The sequence below is a fragment of the Falco punctatus genome (genome assembly GCF_963210335.1).
Source record: "Falco punctatus genome assembly, chromosome: 2".
Taxonomy (NCBI): Eukaryota; Metazoa; Chordata; class Aves; order Falconiformes; family Falconidae; genus Falco; species Falco punctatus.
This window is the reverse complement of record NC_137581.1, coordinates 100,187,182-100,210,313: the sequence shown is the minus strand read 5'-3', so window position 1 is coordinate 100,210,313 and position 23,132 is coordinate 100,187,182. Positions and strand designations below refer to the sequence as shown.

Genomic DNA, 23,132 nt, shown 5'->3' with positions numbered 1-23,132 from the left:
ATTTTTAATTTCTGTCTCTGCAGACACGATAGGTGCCAGTTTGAGAAGGCATGGGAACACAATAATGAAATATGCAGAATGTCTCTTCCCCTTGTGCATGTAAGCATGCATACATCATATTCTCACTGTCCCTACTTTTCCCATAATACTGAGCTATGAAGGAAGATTTCAAGACATCTATGGAAGGCAAAGAGAAATGTCTTTATATGCTTTTTAGTTGCTGAGACAATCTTCCTGGTATACAGTACCTTTAAGAACTATCTGCACATTGGAAGTCTTGTGAGTTGAGGAAGCAAAGATCACTTGGATCTTATATGACTTGAAAAGAAAACAAAGACTTCTAAAGAAAACAGAAAAAAAGAAAGGGAAATATTTTGCATATGGGAAAAACCTTATGGAACATCTGTGTTATTACTAGCTTTCTTTTTGCTTCTGTGTTGTGATAGCAAACTTGTGATGAACTTGCTATTGTGTTGAAAATAAGAACTCTAAGCAGTTTTTTATTTTGTGTTATGAAAGCAAAGCATAGTAATATGCTATAGATTTCCAATGATGCTGATTGTTTTATACATTGTTAACCAGAGGTTAAGAACAGTAGCGAACTCTGGAATTAATCTGTCAGGGCTTTAACTTCAATGTGTTCAAAGATAAGATTATCAACACTGCTGAAGATTTAGGTAATGGCTCAAGCCAAGCATTTGAGTAGCTTGATGGAACCTTCCTCAGAAATGGGGTCAATAAATGGTGATTGGGAATTATGTATATTGGCCAGTTGTATTTTATTGTATGGAATTGGATTTTTTTTTGTCCCCTTATTCATATTTGTGTCTGTTATTCATTGAAGATGCAGCCTTTGGACGTGATTCATAAGTTCAAGAATGGCTTCCACTTGGATGTGTAAATCAGCACCAAATAAAAGGAAAAGGAAAAATTAAAGCATTTCTGAAAGAGTAGCTAAGAATCAGATACTAAAAGTGGAAATGGAGAAAATGGATATGTTTTAACATAAGTAACGTCAGGTAGAGGGATAAAATCACATTTTGGTGAAATCTAATCATGAAGATGAGAGCTGTGTTTGTAGGCAATTTGCCACAAAAGGTCATATTAAGAAAGTCACATACTTTTTGACAAATAGATAATAAGCACAATTAACTTATTTGATATCTGTGCTGGCCAAAGTGCATGCTCCAGTTTAATAAAGAAGTGGTAACTTGGTGCAATCCCATTCTGGAATGTCATAAACAAGTTCAAAGAAGCTGAAGTTCACTTATGTGCTCCAGAATGTCAAAAAAAACCCAAAACCCTTTTTGTTATAAAACTATGCTTATTAGACTTCATCCTTCCTGTCTTGGAAAATAATGGTAAATAACACAGAAATTTTACAAAGTGTGATTTTAATTAAGTTGTTCTGTCCACATGCCCAGCAGGGAACACAACCTGCCAGATGACTTCCCCAAAAGTAAATTGCAACTGGCACAGACAAAAGGAAGCCAGCTCATGATGCTTTTAGTATTGTGGTTATGCTGGTGCATAACTTGGTGCTAATCTCACCACAATCATAAGGTGATTGCTGGAATAGAAGAAGCTCATGAAATCTCCTGGAGGGCCAATAGTGCTCACACCAGCTAGATGAACGACACCTTATGTGACTAGCTTGTGTGCCTTAGAAACGACAAGATAGATCCTCTATCATTTCAGTAGAGTATGAATTTGAAGATAAACCACAGAGCTTAACACAGTATTGCCATGCTTCCCATTTCTCTTCTGTATGTACTCTAGTATTCATTACACACTGCCTAAAAATTAGGCAGCCAATCTAAGCTCACATCACCTATGCTTCAACAGAGAAAGGATAAAATAACTAGGATGAGTTGCAATGTCAGACTCCTCAGTATTCACTATAGAATTCATCTATGCAGCAAAGACTACACCAAAGGCTGAACTCGAGCCCTAGGAAGTCCATCGGCTCTTTCCGTTCACGTTACCACATGCAATATCCCTCAGCTTAAGTGCAGGGAGCTACACAGGTTTACAAGAACCCAAGTTCAGACTGCCTGAGATGACGGTCTGGCAGTAACAGTCTAGGAAACAGTACCTTTGCAAGGACTTGATGGGACATGCAGGGATGACTGCAGTACAGTTAAGTACACTTTGGGTTTGTGCTTGGGGACAGCATGAAACTCAGTTACTCCTCTCTGTAGGACCCATAAAGAAAACCTTGAATTCACACAAGACAAAGAGGACTAAAATACTAGTTCAGAGTCAAGAACGAATGTGACCTAAGCAACATCCAAGGTGGGATTCATCTCACAACACATTAGATGTCTACATAATTGATGTTGGATTAGGTGTGTGTTTAGAATGACAGGATGAAGTTAGTTTCTCTCTAGGCTCCAGGGTGATATTGCCTGCATCTTTAATGACCATAATGACAGCCCGCACCTGTAGAATCTATCCTTTTTGGAGCTTTAGCTATTTTATGATTGTGGGAACTACTTATAACCTAGTTTTGCAACTTCAGGCAATAACAACAAAAAGCTCCTAGATTCCCAATATATAAGTAAAACTCTCTCTGTTTGCATGCTTAAGTCATTCAACTTGACCCACAGGCAAAAAGCTTAAATAGCCTGTTAGCTTAACTTGGTTTCTCTCAGGTCTGGCTAATGCCCGGCAGAGTAATCATTAATCAGAAAATTCTACTGGTAACCTTTAAAAATCTTCAGAAAAATACAAGTGTGTAACACATCAGTGACAGCCAACCTTTGTGTGCTCACAAGGATATGTATAACCATAATACGGTTGATCTTAGAGATATGTCTACAAATGCAGAAATCAGAGCAATGTTTCAGCTGTGGTTTTATGATATATGTGCTGTCACAGGTTTGTTATCTTTTAAAATCAGACTTTATTATTATGAGAATACATCCATATTTGCAGATATTTAGTTCTGATATTTTTGAATTTTATGAATTATGCATGAAGAATTGTATGTGTACAAAATAAGATCAGTGAAGCTTGCTCCAAACTTTTCTAACTTTCATATCCCTAAACCAGATGTGCACTACTTGAACCTTTGGAAAACAATTAATGTTCCAATATTTTGTGGATTTTTTTCCAAAGTGCATGCTTGTATGTGTTCAGGAAGGCACTGTCCTTTCATACGAGATTTACCTAGGGTAATAATTTGCTATATGACAGAAAAATCAGCCTTTGTTAGAAAATGAGTTCCTTGCCTATTAAAACTTCCAAATGTTAGTTTTGTCTAGCCAAAGGGCGGGGGGGTGGGGTGGGGGGGGTGGGGTGGGGAAAGTGCATTATGATTTAAACACATTCTGAAGCAAAATGCTTAGAAATCTCTATGAGACAACCATTTTCATTTTTTTAATTCAACATTGTGTTTTCAAGTATTTAGTTAAAACAGAATTCTGGATACCATAGATTTAAAACAAACATTAAAGCTGTTTTCTTAAAGTGTCTGAAGGAAACATAATGACAACTGAAAAATATTCCAGTGAGGTTTAAAACACAGTGTCACCAGAATGATTTTGTTGCTGTTGAATAATGTTTTGTTGGAATAGCATTCTCAAGAGAAAAGTTATTTAGTCGAAAAAATGCAAAAAAAAAAAAAAAAAAAAAAAAAAAAGGTTACAGAGTATCTATATATGGTTTAGAGCAAATAATATTTAACAATGTATTTGGCTTTAGGGAGAAATGTGAACATTTCATAAACTTTAAAAGTGTGGTGCATTTTAAAGGTGCAAAAAAAGACATCAAAACTTAGGGCAAAAATTCTCCTTCACAATCATACTGCATCTCAGCTATGTTACTTTATTCTCTTTTCAGGCCTGATATTTCCAGTGTGAGATACATAAGGCATAGTGGAAAGCTGCAGTTGAGACCCATCGTGAAGCTCTGAGAAGAAAGCTTTGCCTGCAATCTCCTTTATTCTCCTTTTAAACGACTAGCAAACTCACTTCTTTTGAAATAGACACTGTTTCAAATGCATTCACCATGAAAATGAAGCTACCTTATATAACTGTTGGCTTAGCCTCTACTGTGTTGAAAACAAAATAGTCCATCTTTTCTTGGCAGGATTAATGACCATCTAGGCACAGACCCAAACCTGCACTTTCCTAGCGTTGTTTTTTTTCCTGTTTTCAGTTTTCAACAGTGTTAATTCAGTAGCTATAATCTTTGCAATTACTTACAGATGAGCACAAAAAGAATATATGTAATAAAAGTAATAACGACAACAACAACAATCATGTTGGAAAAATCAGAGCAGCATTAGGATTTCTGTTAAGGAAAGACAAAAGTAACAGAGAATCTGTAGACCTGCCCATGAAAGAAAGGCAAAATTCAGTGTTTAGCTAATCAGCTCCAGAGAAGTGCACAGAAACTGAAAGATACCGATTCAGGTGTTAATGAGGGCCTCAGACCTATAGGAAAAAAATGTAATTAGACCACTATTAGTTTGGGGCCACTTTTATAGATTCACATAAAGTCAGAACAGATCATTAAATTGCTTGATATGACTTCCTGTGAGGGCTTCATGTACTGCCTGCTTGCTCTTCTTTTGAGGACAGCAATGTGTAATTGACTGCAGCTGATCTTCCAGAACAGCATCAAACTGTAACCTCAGGTCTTGGAGAATCTGCCAAGTCCCTTAGAAATAATCTAGACAACGTCCTACCAAAGGATATGATAGGATAAACTAGGTTGGTGAGGTGACCCTTACTCCATCTGTGGCTTGTTCTGTTCACACTGGGGACCTCCCAGGGTATTACAGTCCTGGTTTTGCTCCATTTAGAGATTCCCACCTGTTGTGCTCTTATCTCATTCTGAATGAGAGCTCTTCTAAGGGGCTTTTAATTAAGAAAGTGAGATTTCAACAGGAAAACAAGCAGCTAAGTGCTAGAGAAAGGAGCTTGTAAGGGATGAAGAGGGATCTAATACTGTTACCTTTTAACAGTGACTATTCTGTGCCAGAATATTTAGGAGGACAAAACTGAGAAAAAAGCTTTAAGGCCCTGCAGGGATCTGAAAGGCATCCTCAGACACAAAAATTGGAAACCTTGGCATCCTTTTAGCCCACCCCTTCCAACTGAACTTTTGCCAGTTGTACAGAGAGTAATTACTAAACACACCAGCTTTACCCAACAGCTGATGCTTTCTGCAGAAATCCCTTTGCTTATGTAAAAAAAAACCCAAAAAACCAAAAAACCAACAACAAAACCAAAAACCAAACACAGGAAAAGGGACCTGGACAAGCTCAAGAAGTGAGCCCATGTGAACCTCATGAGGTTCAACAAGGCCAAGTGCAAGGTCCTACACCTGGGCTGGAGTAACTCCTGGTATCAATGAAGGCTAGGAGATTAAGGGATTGAGAGCAGCCCTGAGGAGAACTTGGGGGTAGTGGTGGATGAAAAGCTGGATATGATCCAGCAATGTGTGCTCACAGCCCAGAAGGCCAACTTTTTCCTGGGCTGCATCAAAAGAAGTGTGGCCAGCAGGTCGAGGGAGGTGATTCTCTTCCTCTACTCCACTCGGAGTGCTGCACCCAGCTCTGGGGTCCTCAGAATAGGAAAGACATGGACCTGTTGGACTGAGTCCAGATGAGGGCCATGAAGATGACCAGAGGGATGGAGCACCTCTCCTGTGAAGACAGGCTGAGAAAGTTGCAGTGGTTCAGTCTGGAGAAGAGAAGGTTCTGGGGAGACTTTATTGTGGCCTTTCAACACTTAAAGTACTTAAAAGGAGGCTTATAAGAAAGATGAGGACAGACTTTTTACAAGGGCCTGTTGCAATAGGACAAAGGGTAATAGTTTTAAAATAAAAGGGTAAGTTTAGACCAGATGTAAGGAAAAATTTTTTGCAATGAGGGTAGTGAAACACTGGAACAGGTTGCCCAGAGAGGTGGTAGATGCCTCATCCCTGGAAACGTTCAAGGTCAGGCTGGACAGGGCTCTAAGCAACCTGATCTATTTGAAGATGTCCCTGCTCATTGCTGAGGGGATTGGACCAAATGACCTTTAAAGGTCCCTTCCAACCAAAACTATTCTATGATTCTAAGTCTAGAAAACCAACTAACTGGTAAATCAACTTAAGTACCTCAACTCACTCAAAAACTGAACATGCATTACAATATTCATGTATTGAATATTTTAAAAGAATATGTAAGATTTCAGATATTCAGAGCAAAATGTCATGAAATATGTTTTTTAACTGAATAGAAATATTACTGTTTATGCACCATGTCAAGTCACTTAGCTTTGAATAATAAATACTCTCAACAACATTACAGAAGATAGAAAGAATTATTGTAAGATATTTGGTGAATAATTACAAATAATTAATAATGAATCTGAAAATGAAGCAAACTGTTGGTGCACATTCCATCAACAGAAAGAACTAAGTACATCTAACACATTTTTAACGCATTCTTTACCCTCTAATTGCCATGAGGTATGTGTGGAGAGCTGAGTAGAAATATCTACATATGGCATGCAAATGACAATGTATAAGCTGTTAACTTCAGTACCATCTGTCATAAAACCAAACTACTGGCAGCAGTCGTAAATGCAATGCTTAATATCTAGAACCAGGCAGAAACAGAATTCACGTGATAACATAAAAATGGGTAAATAATTCAAATATTTATTAAGGAAAAAGAAAATACTTAAGAAGAACAGCAAAGTAATAGATCACATTGAACAGATCAGATCTGAGGCATGGTGCTGTACACAGAAGATGTACAGCATGCTCAAAATGTACCCGATGACAACATGGAAACCAGAGAATTCAGTAAGCTTTTAAATGTGTATGAATCAGAAAATGATAAAGAAATCACTGCTGTATTATGCGCCATCCCTCTGCTAAACCAGTGCTGTTATGTTCTTCATATTACCTAAAAGATTTTGTTGATGAACATGTTCTGCGCATAAAAGTAAATTAAATTTCGGATTGTTTATTTTTTCTGAAAATTCTATTGAAATTGTAAAATTTATTTATTTATTTATTTATTTTCACAAATAGGACTACAACTTCCCTGAATCACAAAATGATAGCAGTGGGAGACATTAACATCCTAAAAGTGCATGTCACATTTCAGAAAGATGTAGTCTTCATACTTCATGTCTTTTTTTTTCAAGACACCACCATGGTTCTATTCTGGTACCTAAAGAAGGCCTATAGGAAAGCTGCAGATTGACTTCTCACAAGGGCATGCAGTGACAGGACAAGGGTTACTGACTTTAAATTGAAAGAGGGTAGACTTAGATTAGATATAAGGAAGAAATTCTTCACTATGAGGGTGGTGAACAGGTTGCCCAGAGAAGTTGTGGATGCCCCATCCCTGGAAATGTTCAAGTCCAGGCTGGATGGGGCTTTGAGCAACCTGGTCTAGTGGCAGGTGTCCCTGCCCATGGCAGTCGGGTTGGGACTAGGTGGTCTTTAAGGTCCCTTCCAACCCAAACCATTCAGTGATTCTATGATTCATGTAAACGTTTCCCTCCACCTTAGTCCAATACATTGGATTTACTAACTTTGTTGCAACTCCCTCTCTATGATGGCTTGGATAGGATTTCATATATTAAAGAAGAGCATATGGAAGAGTCTGTCAGAGATTAAGTCATTTCAATGGGTAGATGTCATGATTTAACCCCAGCCAGCAACCAAGTACCACACAGCCACTTGCTCACTTCCCCTCATCCAGAGGAATGAGGAAGAGAATTGAAAAGAAATGTAAAACTCGAGGGTTGAGATAAGAACAATTTAAGAGGCAAAGCAAAAGCTGGGTATACAAGCAAAGCAAAACAAGGAATTCCTTCACCACTTCCCATGGGCAGGCAGGTGTTTGGCCATCCCCAGGGAAGCAGGGCTGCATCAAGCATAACAGTTACTCGGGAAGACAAATGCCATAATGTCATATGTCCCCACCTTCCCTCTTCTTCCCTCAGTTTATATACTCAGCATGACATCATACAGTATGGAATAGCCCTTTGGCTAGTTCAGGTCACCTGTCCTGGCTGTGTCCCCTCCCAGTTTCCCATGCCCCTCCAGCTCCCTCATTGGCAGGGCCCAAGGAACCAAAGTCCTTGATTTGGTATAAACATCACCCAGCAACAACTAAAACGTCAGTGTGCTGTCAGCATTGTTCTCACATCAGAGCCAAAGCACAGCACTGCACTGTCTATTAAGAAGAAAACTCACTCTATCCCAGCTGAAACCAGGACAACCTACTTCTCTTGCTGCTTGCTGCTCTGTTATCATGTTTTGAAATGATTGTATGCATGAAATAAAAGATCATAGGAGAAAATGTGTCTAACACCTTGTGAAAAGAAAAGAAAATAGAAAGATCTGAGGCAGCTTTTCTTTATCACCCAAACACAGCTCTGTACAAAGACAGAAGAAGACACTGAGGCACCCATCAAAGCACTTCTTCTGTCCTACAGTCTGAACATCTGGAGCAGCTGCCTTTGTTAATTCTCAGTGCTGACATAGTTTGTTAAAAACTCTACTCAAGATTCTCATGCTTGTCTTGCAATACTTGACATCATTAGGCCTGTAAATTTTAGAACTTCATAAACCGTGACTATATGGCTAGGGTAGGCAAGCATTTATAACTTATTTGATTAATAGATTTTGTTTGCTTCTTATTTCTTATGTTTTGTAAGTTTTCTTACTGTAATATATCCATTTTATGTTTAGTCATCAGTATTCCACATTCTGCTGAAATTAAACAAATTTGACTTGTTAACATCTTGTACTAAATGATTGATTTTATTCAGAATGCTGAAGCCTAAAACAAGACTACAGGCACTTTAGTTCAAGTTTTTCTTCTGATCAAAGTACAAATGGCTCTAAGCATTTTAGCACCCATACTCAAAACTTTCCAGAATCCAGAAAATAAGTTGCTACAATGTGACAAAACTTGAAGCCTAAGTCTTTACATATGCTTTGTTTAGGGGATTTTTCTGGGAGATGGAAAATTGATGTTGGAATGGATGAAGCAAAACCAGGAAATGAATGTGAATAACCAAGCTTTTTGCAGACTTATTTAGTGCACCCAGTTTCTACTACAGCAGCTGTATTTCAAAATATATCAGCCTTATTTAATAATTCAAGCATAACAGACGGAAGCATCCACTCTCAGTAGGTGGTTCCAACCTGCACCACATCAGAAGCAGTGCCTGCAGTAATGGAAGTTCAGGAGCATTCAGTGTTCAACAGCCCTCGTTGACTAGCTCTTAGCAGGAATGGAGTTCCTCAGATTGCCCTAATCACACCTCAAGTGCCGTTCATGGAACCAAAATACTTATCTAATTTTCAGGTACAATTCCAGGACGAAGCAGCTAAAATGTCAGTCATGAAGCTGCTTAATTCTTAGGACCTACCTATGTTTTTCATTGGGGTTTGCCTTTCTCTGCTACAAGACAGAAAAATTAGGTTTTCCTCATTAGACTAAACTTTGAGAAGATGCTTGCTGTACTGAAAAATCACGGTGGTAAGTAATGGAATTTGCAATTATATTATAGTGTACACAAGGTGGGTGAGATCTATGTCTTCCACTGATTTTGAACGTCATTAGTTCATCAGTGGGAAATCTCTTTGACAGTATTAGTCACTTTCATTTAGGAACAAGTACATCCTCCAAGTTCTGTCTAGTGTGAAAAGCTTTACTTAAGAGAAGGTGAGAAGCCAGTTTTATTGTTACTTTTATACAGCTCTTGCCTACAGCACAGAGCTACAGGCAAGAGTATAACAGGAACTATGGAGCACTCACACAAAAATTGTATTAAAAAATAGATCACATAGATGCTTGTATCAGAATTAGTTTATGTCCCATTTGAATAATGCTTTATTTTTATATACCTATGCCACCTATTTAGTTTTAGTCTTGACAAAAATGCTGCTTTTGTAAGTTACTTTAACAAAAAGACCATGCATGAATGAACTTCAAATTAAAGGCAAAGAAACTAAAAAGAAAAAACAAACAAACAAACAAACAGACCAAAAGCGAAGTGGTGTATTAGCTGATTAATTAAGAAGTTTTAGCACATGACCAAACTGGAAAGCTCTCATGAAATAACTATAACGTCGTTCTGTCTCTTGCTGGATATAAACCCAAAGTAGATTATACATTGGAATGACAGATCCTGATGAGGACTTGACTTCTTCAGTGGAAATACATTACTTCATTTTCACTGTAAATCAGTGTCTTTTTGTTCTCTTTCTATTTATTCTTTTCAAGTTCAGAAGCATCAAATCATCTATCTGAGCAGTTTCCAACATGAATCCCAGAGCTAAGGAATGATTTATACCAGAACCTCATGTATCAGCAGTGCTGCACTTTTTCTCCAGAATTTTGTCATATCCTGTTTTGCATATCTTGAGTATAAATGTATTTTCCACAGGGGCAGGATATGGTCTGTTTTGATCCCCATCTGAAAAACACTCAAAAGCCAAACGAAGAAAAACAGACTCCAGTTTCTTTCTCCACAGAGTTTGATAATTGTAATACACAGAAGTCATATGAAGAGGTAGGGATGGTTCTGAACTGGAGCAGTACCATCTCTCTCTATTTGGAAAAAAATGGATCTGAGCTTTATAATGAACATATATTTCTACTTAAAAGCATGATTTGAAAATGCTTGTTTGCATATTATAGCTAGATGGAGAGTTTTCTTTTGCTGCTTTGGAAAAAATTGTTTATAACATGTCTGTCCCTCATGAAAAAAAAAAGTGTTTCACTGATTATTATTTTCCAGTACCTCCCTTCACCCATAGGATGGACTATCTCTCCAATTTTAAATGTAGAATCCTTATCTCAGCAGTTCAGACACAAGTGGCAAATTGCAGACTGTGCAGAGCCAAGCTGCCCATTCCCGGATCCACAAAGGGTTTGGCTGCACAGCCCCCATGTTCTGTGTCCCTGGGTGCCTAGAGCAGGGCTCCTGGGGAACACGTTTTTTTTTTCCTGCTGAATTAGACATTTGTACCAAGGAGCCAGGGGAACACAGGAGAGTGCACACCAAGATCACCTCCTGACACATGGTTGTCAGCATGTAGTCGGAGTCTAGACTGCCAGGGGTCCATGGAGCACAGTGGCTCACTGTACTAGCAGGGGTTAGGTTGCTGCTTACTGCTGCTTGCTCTTCCTAAACCAAGATGAAGTGGAACAGTCTGAGTGAGGCCACTGCTCTGAATCTGAGCTAGGTCCACCAGAACTAAGCTCAGCAATTTCTGTACTGTCCTCACACTACAGTGAAGTCTGGTTTTACGTTGACTGGCAGAGGCTCAGCAAAACTCAGTAGATTTGTTTCAGTTCTGCACTGCCTTGGTTATACTGCTGTTGGGATTCAGTGGCAATGTAGCTGCATGAAAAAACCCGCACTTTATGACCCATATGATCAGTCTTGATTGACTTTGGCTAGCCATCATGGACATAAGGCATAGGTTGTCTGAAACTAAAATACATTGCCTACAGACAGTGGACAGCAGATGTAGTCAGACTCCATGAGCTTTCATTCACTTCAGATGGATGCCTAAAACCCAGTTAGATTTCAGAACACTTCTGTGAATCAGGGCACAAATACTTTTCTCTCTCTATCCTCCTATTCTGGCCACTTGTTCAGGAGTGGCGATGTCCCAGGATGCAGAACAGGAGAGACTGTAGTGCATTTCAGGTACAGACGTAGATCAGGATTCAGTTCTGAGTTCTTCCATAGTATAAGGGTATATAAAGATCTCAAACTTCCTATTTGTTCTCAAAAAATTAGGGTGAAAAAATTGCACAACTTTTTTTTTTTTTTTTTTTTTTTAAATTACAGCATAATGATATGCAGCCTTTAGAAATGATTGGAAAGGGAGGAAAATGGAATTGAGACATTTGTGAAATTATGTTTGTTTTCTCATCTGTGTCAGCTGTCCACAACCAAACTTTTACTGGCACAATAACCTGTTGTGAATGTTTCTTCTGCACGCTTTCATAACACACTATGCAAGTTGCATGTCAGTTCTCAGTGTCCTACTTTTAAGTTTGAGATCCTTCTCTTAGACAGTTCAGCTGCCAGGATTAAATAAACTCTGTCAGTCCTGGCCTGTAACTGAAGTTTTCTTTCTTCTAAATGTGGCTGGCTTATAGCATCTTCTCCTAGATTATTCAGTGTAGTTCCACCAAAGATATATTTTTTTTCTTTCAATGAAAAGCTGCACCTCTGTTGTTTTGTTTTTCAGCACTGAGTGGGAGATGAGGGAATAATGAAGGAAGAATGAAATATTTTTTTCATTGCTCCATGTCTTCAGCAAAGTATGGCAACACCTATTTTTTAATGGTTCACAGGCAGTATTATTTGATTATATAAGGTTTTGAGGAATTGAGACATGAGTCAACACACGGTAACCAAGTCAACATTGAAACACAGTGCCTTCAAATCACCAAAGAGTGTGGCTGCTTTGACACAGATTTATGTCATAACAGCACATACCAGGCCACAGCTCAGCTGGCTACACAGATTTCTGAGTGAAGAGTTTTGGGAAATGGTCTTAAAAAAATAATCTAAGACACTAAGTACCAAGATTATCTCATGACTTGATGCAAATCCTGAAGAAGTGAATGGCAAAATTATTACACTGGATCTCAGTTACCAATGAATAAGTACATAATTAAAATCAGGCAAAATACGAATGTATATGAAAAGTAACCATCTTTTTTGCTTTTCTTGTTTTACCCTCCAGAAAGCAATTTAATCAAACTAAATGTTTTAATCCTTGATACTTCTGTGAAATACTCGCTATTTTCTTTATTAACCCATAACTCTATCTGTGATATTGAATACTCCCAAAAGATGTTATTAGTCTTAGTTTCAATAATGCAGGCATCATTTTAGTGATCACAAACGGTGTTTTTTGAACCTGAACTCTATCATTCTGTGAATCCTCAGAAGTTACCATGTGGTTTTGCTCTTTAATGAGTATTTCACAGGATAAAAAGTATTAACATAGAATCTAATCCAACAAGTCTTGTCATTAATGGAAAAATATTCCTTGAAAGTATATTTGAACTGAAGTGAAGAAGATAATTTCTTCACTACTTACACAGGCTTAAGTTATATTGAAAAAGTAAGTAGAAGGTAACAGGAAAGAAGAAAAAAAAAAAAAAAAGAAACACCACCCAGGCCTTTGGCTATGCTTCTCAGCAATGCTAATTAAGATAAAGCCCTGAGCAATACCATGTGATATCTGTGATGCCCTTATTACAGTGGAAAGTAGAACACTTGTGTGGCTAGTTGGGGGGTGGGAGAGTGGTTTAGAGGCCAGCTTGCTGTTTGGCAGAGAGCTGTTAGGAAAGCATTAACTGCACATGAATAGTAAATAAAAAACAAACTCACAGTATTCATCTAATGAAAAAAATACAAAGCACAGATAGCTCAGTGCCTTTTGACTTCAGCTGAATGCTTATTTTTGGTCACTGTGATTAGCAATCTGCCTTCTTTATTTTTAATTGGAGAATATGTATCAAACCATCTTGTATTTTTTGCTTTGTCCTTACTTACACATTCTTATCTTTCTTCTTACATTGTTTATATATTTTGCTACATAATAGCACTTCAAGTCTAGGACAGACGTTACTTGATGTATATTACATACTTCACAGGATAAACAAAACCCAAGCACTCAGTGTGCACAGATCAGGCCTCAGCTGCAAGTAAGCTGGTTTATAACAAGATTTGCTACAAGTTCAGTTGAGATAGTGTTAAAATTAAAATCAGCTCTAACGATTTTCAGGCTGAAGCTGATGAACACCACATGAATGTACCAGTATTGAATCAATCTGGTACATGGGCCAGTCTGGGTCTGGTCAAATCCAAAGCGATATATATATACCAGGCACCAATCTCAAAAGCATAAGGTTGTGATAAACCTAAATTTTTTGATATCTCTTCAGAACAAACATGATTGTTGACCTGTAGCCTTCTCAAGGAGCCTGGTCATTTCTAAGTCTGCAAATGTGGATGAGATTGGTGAAAGTCAAATAGCTCGTGAGGTCTGAGCATCAATGACCTTAGAGACCTGTGAAATATGCCTGGCCTGGGAACCTTGCAGATATGCCAGCTTCTTAGAAATCTGCAAAACAGTTGGCAGATCCTGACTGAGACATTGCATTTACTTTTCTGCAGGACTCTGGATACCAAGATTGTCTCAGAAACTGAATGATGCTGCTGTTACCAAAAGCTGTGTGGGGAAAAGATAGAAGTCTGACTGCTGATCACTTGTCAACATTCTTTGGGCATATGACAAATCTACTTTAGCAAGAGCAAAGCCTCGGTTTCTGAGTAGCTTTCACTGATCTAATAAAAGCCAACTGGGCAAGCTTAGCCTGTGGAGCTGTGTGAGGCCTTTCCCATACGGTTTCTGATGCTTCTGAGATAGCTGTGGGCTGTGATGCCAGAATAAAATTTGGGAGGACCCTATTCCATGTCTTTGTAAGGCTGATGTACATATCCCATTTCCAATGTATTATGCAGAAAATCATCTGGTAGCCCTGTAACTGATATTAGCAGTCACTTTCAAGCTGCAGATGAGTTGATTAAACCCTTCAGACTCCTATTTCATTGGGTTAAGACTGCCAAAAAGAAAAAAATAAATTCCTATACACAAAAACTTACAGGCTGATGATGAGCCACACTGAGCAGGAGTGATTTTCTAGTTTTATGATAGGCTGTGGAATACATTCCTGTTTGAGGAAAAGCAATAATATGCATAAAACAGCATCTGGAAGGGAGAGATGAATGGAAATGACCTCCAAGTCAGCTTTGAAGAAACTGCGGATGGAGAAGTCATCTCTCATTTCTACAAAGGCAAGCAAGCAAAATGCATGCAGTCCTTACATGATCTCATTCTCTCCCATGTTAAAGCTTTTACACTGTTACTGTAGGCCGGAACGTTATGAAATTGAACACTATTTCACACACATTTGTCCACGGGGTAGTGACTACTACTCAGCAGACTGCAAGACACTGCTATGGCCAGCCTGTGGCTGAATGGCCCGAGAGGCTTCATTAACAAAGGTTAATAATGGTCCAGAAGGATGAACCCTACATCCCCAAACAGCTCCCTTGTGGCATAACTAGAGTGTGTAACTATGGCAGGCTTAATTCAACTCTCCTGATGCCCCACTGTCTTCTTTGATCATAAGGATGCTAGTGATGAAAATCAGTCTTAATTCATACATAAAATTAGTATTAATGTCACCAACTCAAAAAAATGGTAATTTGATTAAGTACTTGAATTTGCACCACTAATTATGTTTAACAAGAAAGACCAGAAGTTTTCAGAGGTAAATTACAGCAAACAGATTTTTACTTATTATGCAGTCTTTTCATTTCAGTTGTTTGATTCCAGCTTCCAAAGAAAGAGGGTTGTTTTCCTTCAGTTGGTTTTGCAGATTTTTCTCTCCAATCAGCTTTTCCCCTGTTCAACTGAAATAAAGGTGATAATTTTAAAGTTACTTATATTTTCTGGCAAAAGAGCTATTGTAATTAATTGTAGTAAACCTCTGCAATGCCACAACTCTTCAACAAATACTTGCATATGCCTTCAAGTCCTGTAGGTCCAACATAGAATTTAATATATTTTTTTTAGTTCTAGGACACATTTAGTGACCAGGTTACAAACTCTTTCCTCAGGCGTCCTCTGAAAATGACTGTCTTTGCAGTCTGTGTATTACCCTGGAAAAGAAACACAGCAATTACAGAATAGCTTAATTCAGCATTTCAAGGCCTTTTCTATCACAGTACTATAATCATAAAGCTGCTTAAGCGAGTAAAGTTGCCCAAGTGGATGAATATTTTCCATTTCAGGCTCTAGTATAAACCACAAATGCATACACATTTTACAAGCCCTTGCTCCCACAAGAAAAAACCTTATTTTTCAATGGCAGCTGAGTGAAAGCTATAATAATAAAGATGAGTAAATTGTATGATACTCATTAACATTTCACACATGGTTACCACTTGAATTCACTGGTAGACAATGAATATCCAGTGAAATTGGGTGTTAATGCTACCATAGAGTAGATAATTGAACACTGGGTTTGTTGGCCAGTGTTGTGGTCCTGATGTGAAATGGTAGCCAAGATTGATAAAATGGCAACATAGTGCCAAACTAACATCAGTAAACAGTACATTTGACTACTTTTCACAGTTTGTAATTTATCTTGTGATTGTTTTCCAAGTTGTTAAGCTAATCTGAATATGAAGTAACAGTAAAACCCAAGAATACTCCATATATTCCCACTGGAGAAGTATTTGCAAATATGACCCACTGTGCAACAATAAAATAGATTTTGGTCATGTGACCTGTGGCATTGCACAAAATCTGATCATGCCACTGATCCTCCCATATGCTTATGCAGGGATTTATATGACAGAGCTCTGAAATCTTTGTGCAAACTGTATTTTCTCATAATCACAGAGCCTTTCAGGGCATAAATAATTTGTGTCCTGTTTTCACTCTTTATTCACAGCTTCTGCTAAATTTCATGCAAATTAACTTTTTTTTTAAACATCTTTTCCCTAACTGTGTCCAGAGAGCCCACAATATCTCTTCTTACAAAACCCCCAAACATTTAAAAAATACACATAAAGCTAAAGTGCCTTTCATTTCTATTAGTAGAGTGTCTTGGATGTGTTTCTGTTGTTAAACAGCCAAATAAACAATAGAAGCATTTTTAGACGGAGCAGCATTAATAATAGCACTGATTGCCCTGTGGTGGCTCAACGCCTCATTATTAAAGGTCAAGTTCCAGACTATGTATACACATAAATCCTATATATATGAACTACAACTGCTTCAAAGCCTTACATGTTTTCATGCATAATTCAAAAAATTATAACCTTCATTTCTGTGACTGTGTGAACTATACTGGCTTCATGCATTGAGCAATGGAAACATCTCTGAGGAACTTTCTCTGCTTCAGCCTGCCTGCTCCTCCTCCAGCAAGACAGGGCAAGTAACAGCCTGCCAACTGTTTCCAAGTTAATTGCTTTTTATTAGCCTAGTAGAATAGCTCACTGATTTTCTTGTATTTGTTTTGACTCATTTGGGTACTTTAGAAGGGGAATCACCAGGACAGTACATTGGAACTGAACAAATATTTCCTGCTTTCAAGAATAAGCAGCCTAACTTCACCTACACAGAGGCAAAACCTTTCACAAGATAAAAACTGAGGTATATTGATATTAACTTGAAAGGTAGCTCACAGAATGAAATATGATAATTTCCATAGCATCATTAACAGTCTTGGTGGACCCAGAAATTTACAGGCCTGTTAGCTTAGTTGACACTTCAGACTGATTTTATACTGTGTACTATTGAAATTATCCTTAGCTTAGAGAAACATAAGGTGCTCAGTAATTCTACCCTTTAGCTTATGTTCCAGTTAGATTGAGGTGTCTGTCTGCTGAACATGAAGGATGTGCCAAAATAAACAGTATGGTTTATTTATGTAAATGGCCAATATGTCATTTGACATCTTGAAAGAAAGCAAGTTTACTCAAGGCTTCAAGTAGGAGCAACATTTTATAATGGGACCAGTCTTCTCAACCTCACCTCTTGGGTGATTCATGCTCTGTATCCAAGCACCTCAGTTCATCCATCTCCTGCCTGTGGAATTGTTAAGGGTTATGTATACCCTGTAACTTCCTTCATAACTGAAAATCGTGTAATTACAAATAGCAATTTGCATAAGCTCCTGGGGAGCTGCCCACTCCTGCCAATCTCCCAAAACACTTGTAAGTTTATTTCACTTTGTGTTGCCTCTCTCAAGTCTCCAGATACCAGCACAACCATGGTGGATTAGATCGAAGCTCCATCTTGTACTGTATGACATTTCCAACTGGGATAAATGCTAAATGCTTCAATAAGATTGAACACGCATTGCTGTGACATTTACTATGCAATTCTTGTCCTTCTGGCTTGCAGTTACCTTTTCTCTGGGTGGTAGGCACAACTAGACATCTCTGACTATCATTTGCACCTTCCTCTGAATGCTGTTGCAGCATACTTATGAATTGTTTTCCACTTCTGCTGCTCCTGAATTTAAATGTTGACAAACAGTTGCATTTCTCATCCCCTTCTGTACTGATTTCCAAATTCCATCATTGTTTTGACAGCTGCTAACAAGAGTTCCTTATTCATGTTCTTCATTTAATATAGGATGCCATTGGGCTCTGCAGTGCTTTGTCCCCCGCTTGCCTATGTCACAGGTACAAGGTTGTTTAACCTTCTTTTTGTATGGAGATGTCTATATATTACCACAGATGGCAGAGGGAGCCTAGGCATCTAGCTTAGAATATATAATTAAGTTTTTTTGACTACTGAAGAAAGATGAGCTGAATGCCAGTCGGGGTTTCTATGCAGGTTGTTTTCTGTGGTGTTTTGCACTGTCACACGCCACTCATCTCTTTTGTGTTTTCCTGCTTCTGCTTCTCTTGCGCTGACTTGTGAATTTCTCTAATTATTTTTCTCACTCTTCTTACAGCATTCTCCAAATTCTGGACATTATTTAAGCCTGCATGTTCCCATCTCATGTCTTTGTTTTTGTGACTTCTTGCTGTTTGATCTGAGTATTTCTACTTTATAGAACCTGTTTTCCAGCTGCCTTTCCCACCACTCAATCTGCCTGGTGAAATCTTGCTTTCCTTCTTGTACTTTCAGTCTTCCTTAAGTGATTTCTGCAGATTAATGCAGAATGACATAACCTTTGCATGTGCTGAAGACTGCATCTTCCAGAAGTCCTATCTGTAGTTTTGGATCTGTAATTCTGATTACTATCTACTCTGTGATAATCTTGCAAAGTGCCACAGTTAAGATGGTTCTCATTAATTTAGGGTCAGACAGGAATTTCTCAGAGAACTCTCCCTGATTCTGCAATTTCAAATAAAGTCTGGCCTTCTAGAGATTTCATTTTTTTTACTGGGCATATAATATATCTTAAGCCTTCTCACTTCTAGATTTCACAATTCTTTCATTCACTATCTTTCTAGTTTGGTGTTTTACTATTAGTAAATATCAATAACTCTAAGTCCAAAAAATTAGAAGGATATATAATGGCTAATGGTTTGTTTCTGGTTCTAGTCCTCTCTAATATTTCTTTGGATACCTAGCTGATAGAAAAGAAAGGCTTGTAAAAATTACAGACTATTCAAAGAGATAGTAGGATGACTAACCAGAAGACAGGATTAAGAATTGATTTTGACAGAGTGGAGAAATAGTTTGAAAAAATGGGGCACAGTAAGAACAAATACAAGATTTTACAATCACGAAGGAATAATGAACAGCAGGAACACACTGTAAAACAAGCTGTTAGCAGTTCTTTGTGAAAAAATCTTGACATACATGTGAAGCTAATATGAGTCAACTGTATTATGCTGTTGTAGGAGAGGCACACAACATATTGAGATATATAAAGAAAAATAAGAAATGTTCAGTAGTTTTTCAGTTGATTCAGCGTTGATACAGCCATATCTAGAATAATGTGTCCAGTGTTAGACACAACAATCGAGGAAGACAAAAAAGACTGATCTCAGAGTTAGAAAGTCTGATTTAGAGCAAAAAGATTGAAAATGGGCTTGTTTTGACTAAAGAACAGAAAACTGAGAGAGGACATCATAAGAGTCCCCAAGGAAAGAAAACCTTTCACATTACTCCGTAAAGAAGCAAAGAAAATCTGTGTTCTGGGCTCATGGATAAAAGTAAGGTGACAAGAATTTCAGCTACAAGGAGATTCAGGTTGGCTTCTAGAAAGAAACTCCTAGAAGTGAGAGTTAAAAAGAATAAAATGTGTGAGAAGGTTATATTGTTCCAATTACTCGATATCTTTACAAGCAGGTTAGACAAACATATGTACAGATATTCTGAGGGATAAGAGGGAAAAATTAAGAGTCACCATACAACCTCTGCAAATCTTGTCTAAACGTATTTTTCTGTAATGCTGGGATAATAGTCAAGATCAAACAGTCATTTTTTTGTGGCTCCCTTTCACCTCATTAAATCTAACTGTTCATGTGCATGTTTTAGTACTTGCCGGGGTCTCCTTCCAAGGCTCGGTAGCAATGCTGGAGAGCTTCAGTTCTCAATAGCCCTTCTTGCCTGAGAGTCACCCTCTCACAGATCAGGCTGCACACCTGTTTTCTGGATACATTGGTCATAAGGGTTTAGCCATTCCTACCAATCTGACACTGGCTTCTAGGTGGCTTGTCACCATTTTGAACTGACAATCCAGAATTAAATGGTGAGGATTTGTAATGGATAAGATTCACTAGTAGCAGCTCCACAAAACAGAAGTGGACAGGGTAGTACTAACACCTCTTGAGAAATTCTGTGCAGAAGGCAGGTCTCAAATCACATCCTTTTCCAGTGTTTGAATGTGACTCAGGGACTTGGGGAGGGTATTCTGTCTAATTAGGACTTAGAAACTTTGAGTGTATACAACTATAAAGCATTTTTGAAAGACCAGTGATCTCTTTTCTAAGATACTGATGCTAAAGCAATAGGAATTGGTGCTGTACACCCTTAACAACAGTCCCCTGATGAAAGCACTAGTTTAGAAAGTGGTGGGTCAGGACTCATTCCCCTCCTCAGCTAAAGAAGTGACAAATTCACATTTTGCTTCTTCTAGGAAAGAAGATCTAGCCAATGGGGCACAGAAAAAGGAAAAAAAAATATTATTCCAAAGTCTATTCAATGTAAAAATGTGTAAATGGTTCTAAGGACAGAGACAGAACACAGCCAGGAGCTGGATAGAGAAAAAAAGCAAATAGAAATAGTACTGGAGTCAGGACCAGGTCCCAAGGCTTCCTTTTCTTCAGTGTCTGCTTGAACTGCCAGACACTGTACAGAAGGTCAAGGGTGGCTTTGCCAGCCTCCCTGATCCCAATATGGAGCAGAGGGAAAGCAGGCATCTGGGTGCTCGGGATGGGACAGTGATGAGTAACTATAGAAGCAGAAATACAGCTACAAGGGAATTTTTAGGCCAAAGAGGAAGATGCTTAGTGGTTTCAGGTGACTCTTGTGCTAGGTGGCTGTGGCATGTTTTCCTTGCATTACTGTCGGCCTTTGGTGCTTAAAATTTAATTAGCTGAGACCTAAACCAAAGTCCTCTTAAGAATTTGAATTCCCACATAAAGGCACAATCATGTTACATCTTGATTTACAATCTTCATTTGTTCTTGTCAAATCCATGGGGTTGAAAATCTGCAATGAAAACAATATTTTACTTAGTTATGCAACTGACCTGGCTTTGGACTTCCGTTTGTCCCTCCGTATGTAAAACTGCAATAATGATCCTTTTCCAAAAGAAAAATTGAAGGTATGAGGACTTTGCATTATTTTTGTTATGAGAACAATTACAGAGGCCAAATAATAAATTAGTAGAAAGGAAGCTGCATTGATTTGGAAGATTTCACCCATAAAGACATTTTCACATCAAATGAAGTAAAACAGGTAGCTCGTGTACCCAAAGTGTAGCCTGAAAATAGGAGGGCATGCAATGTTCCTTTGTTTTCTGCATCATTTTATTTTCTCAGTGCTCTTTCTGCACGGTGACTTGCAGTATCCGAGAACTTTTGAAAGATGCAGTCAACAAGGTTATATCAGAAACTGAAAACAGCAACAACCCCTAAAATTTTAAATGTGAAACAAGGTTTATGACATTTATTGAAGCATTCCTCCTGTTATGAGAAGTAGGTTTATATCTGTTACGCATACAAAGGGATGTTGCCCTATATGTGCCACAAATCTGCTACAAGTAAAAAAAGAATAGCTAATTCTGGATATGCAATGTTCTGCAGAATGCTTTTTGCCATCCCAGGCACATTTACTCCCAGCTTTCAATTCTATTAGTGGAAATTTTAACAGCTATAGGCTTTTTTTTTCCTCTGCCTGTTTATCCCACACCCACAATTAGATGTTTTCCAGTTGTGGAAAGTCATCAAATATACTGGAAATAGCTCAGGTTCTGGCAAACAAGAAGTAGTCCTTAGAGACTGAATTTTCATGCACAGTGTGTATAGCCCAATACATTTGTTCATTGTCTGTGTAAAGAAGCTTGACAATGGCAGAATTGTTTTATGAAGCATATACCACATGTTAAGTTCATAACTGTGGAGGTGTCAGAACTAGGGCAACAAGTCTAGGATTACTGAAGAGCTTGCCAATCATACACACATACCATGTTTTATATACATAGATCAAATGGAGAAACTCAGGGTCTAATTCTTTCCCCCATGCACTGCCTGCGTTTTCCTGCTTTGATGTTGTTTAAGGTAGAACATGGTCCTGTTTGCATAATCTGCAATCATGTATGTATTGTCCTTGAGTCATGCGCACACCTCCTGCATAATACTAGTAACCAGTGCTGTTAAATACATTAATAGAAAATGTTACCATAATCCAAGGAAAACAAACATTGATTAGGTACAACATGCACTGTGTGAAATTTATTAGTGTAAAATCATCTCCAGACCAAAAATTGTTGGGAACACCTTTTTATTTCATCTTTATTTAATCTCTGACCAGTTCAGATCAACCACACACCAAACTTACTTAACTGTGGAGGACAGCTTCACATCACTCTGTTGTATTAAAATTAACCTGGTATAAATGGTCTGGTATAAGAGTTTTTAACCCTTCGGCACTGATGAATGTACATAGCTTGACATAATTCACCTTGTTTGCCACCTAAAATGCACAGGAATTCACTCCTGAAGTGATAACAAGATCATGCCATCTCAAAAGCTTATTATGAACATGGTGTTCAACAGCAGAGTTTCATTAGCTTAGCACTCTTCAAAGGAGCAACTTTCATTTTCAGTTTGAGGTGTCAAGAACTAAGGCATGGGTGAACGGATTTGTTATTTGTTGGTGTGACATTTCTTCTCTCTTTTGTATTTTTATGTATTCAGTGCTATATAAATATACAATATTTTAGTGCTAATTTTGAGTGGTTCTTTCTGACATGAGCTTAAACATCCGTGGAAAGCAAATGCTGTAAGCAATCATCATAGTCATGATGACTATAACCTCTGCTGGTCAGATACACTTGCAGGTGGCTTTTTCTAGAAAAGAGT

General features: G+C 38.1%; 1 protein-coding gene across 8 annotated transcripts in view; it reads right to left on the bottom strand.

The window, feature by feature from the left end:
* Positions 1–23,132, bottom strand: part of PRKX (protein kinase cAMP-dependent X-linked catalytic subunit) — a 137,721-nt gene that overhangs the window by 7,739 nt on the left and 106,850 nt on the right. For 4 of the 8 annotated variants that reach the window (XM_080375476.1, XM_080375482.1, XM_080375481.1 and 1 more), the window contains one exon: positions 1–23,120. This exon is cut by the window's left edge and continues 7,739 nt beyond it. The gene's annotated coding sequence lies outside the window, so the exon portion shown is untranslated. The other 4 variants (XM_080375477.1, XM_080375478.1, XM_080375479.1 and 1 more) reach the window with 2 other exon arrangements.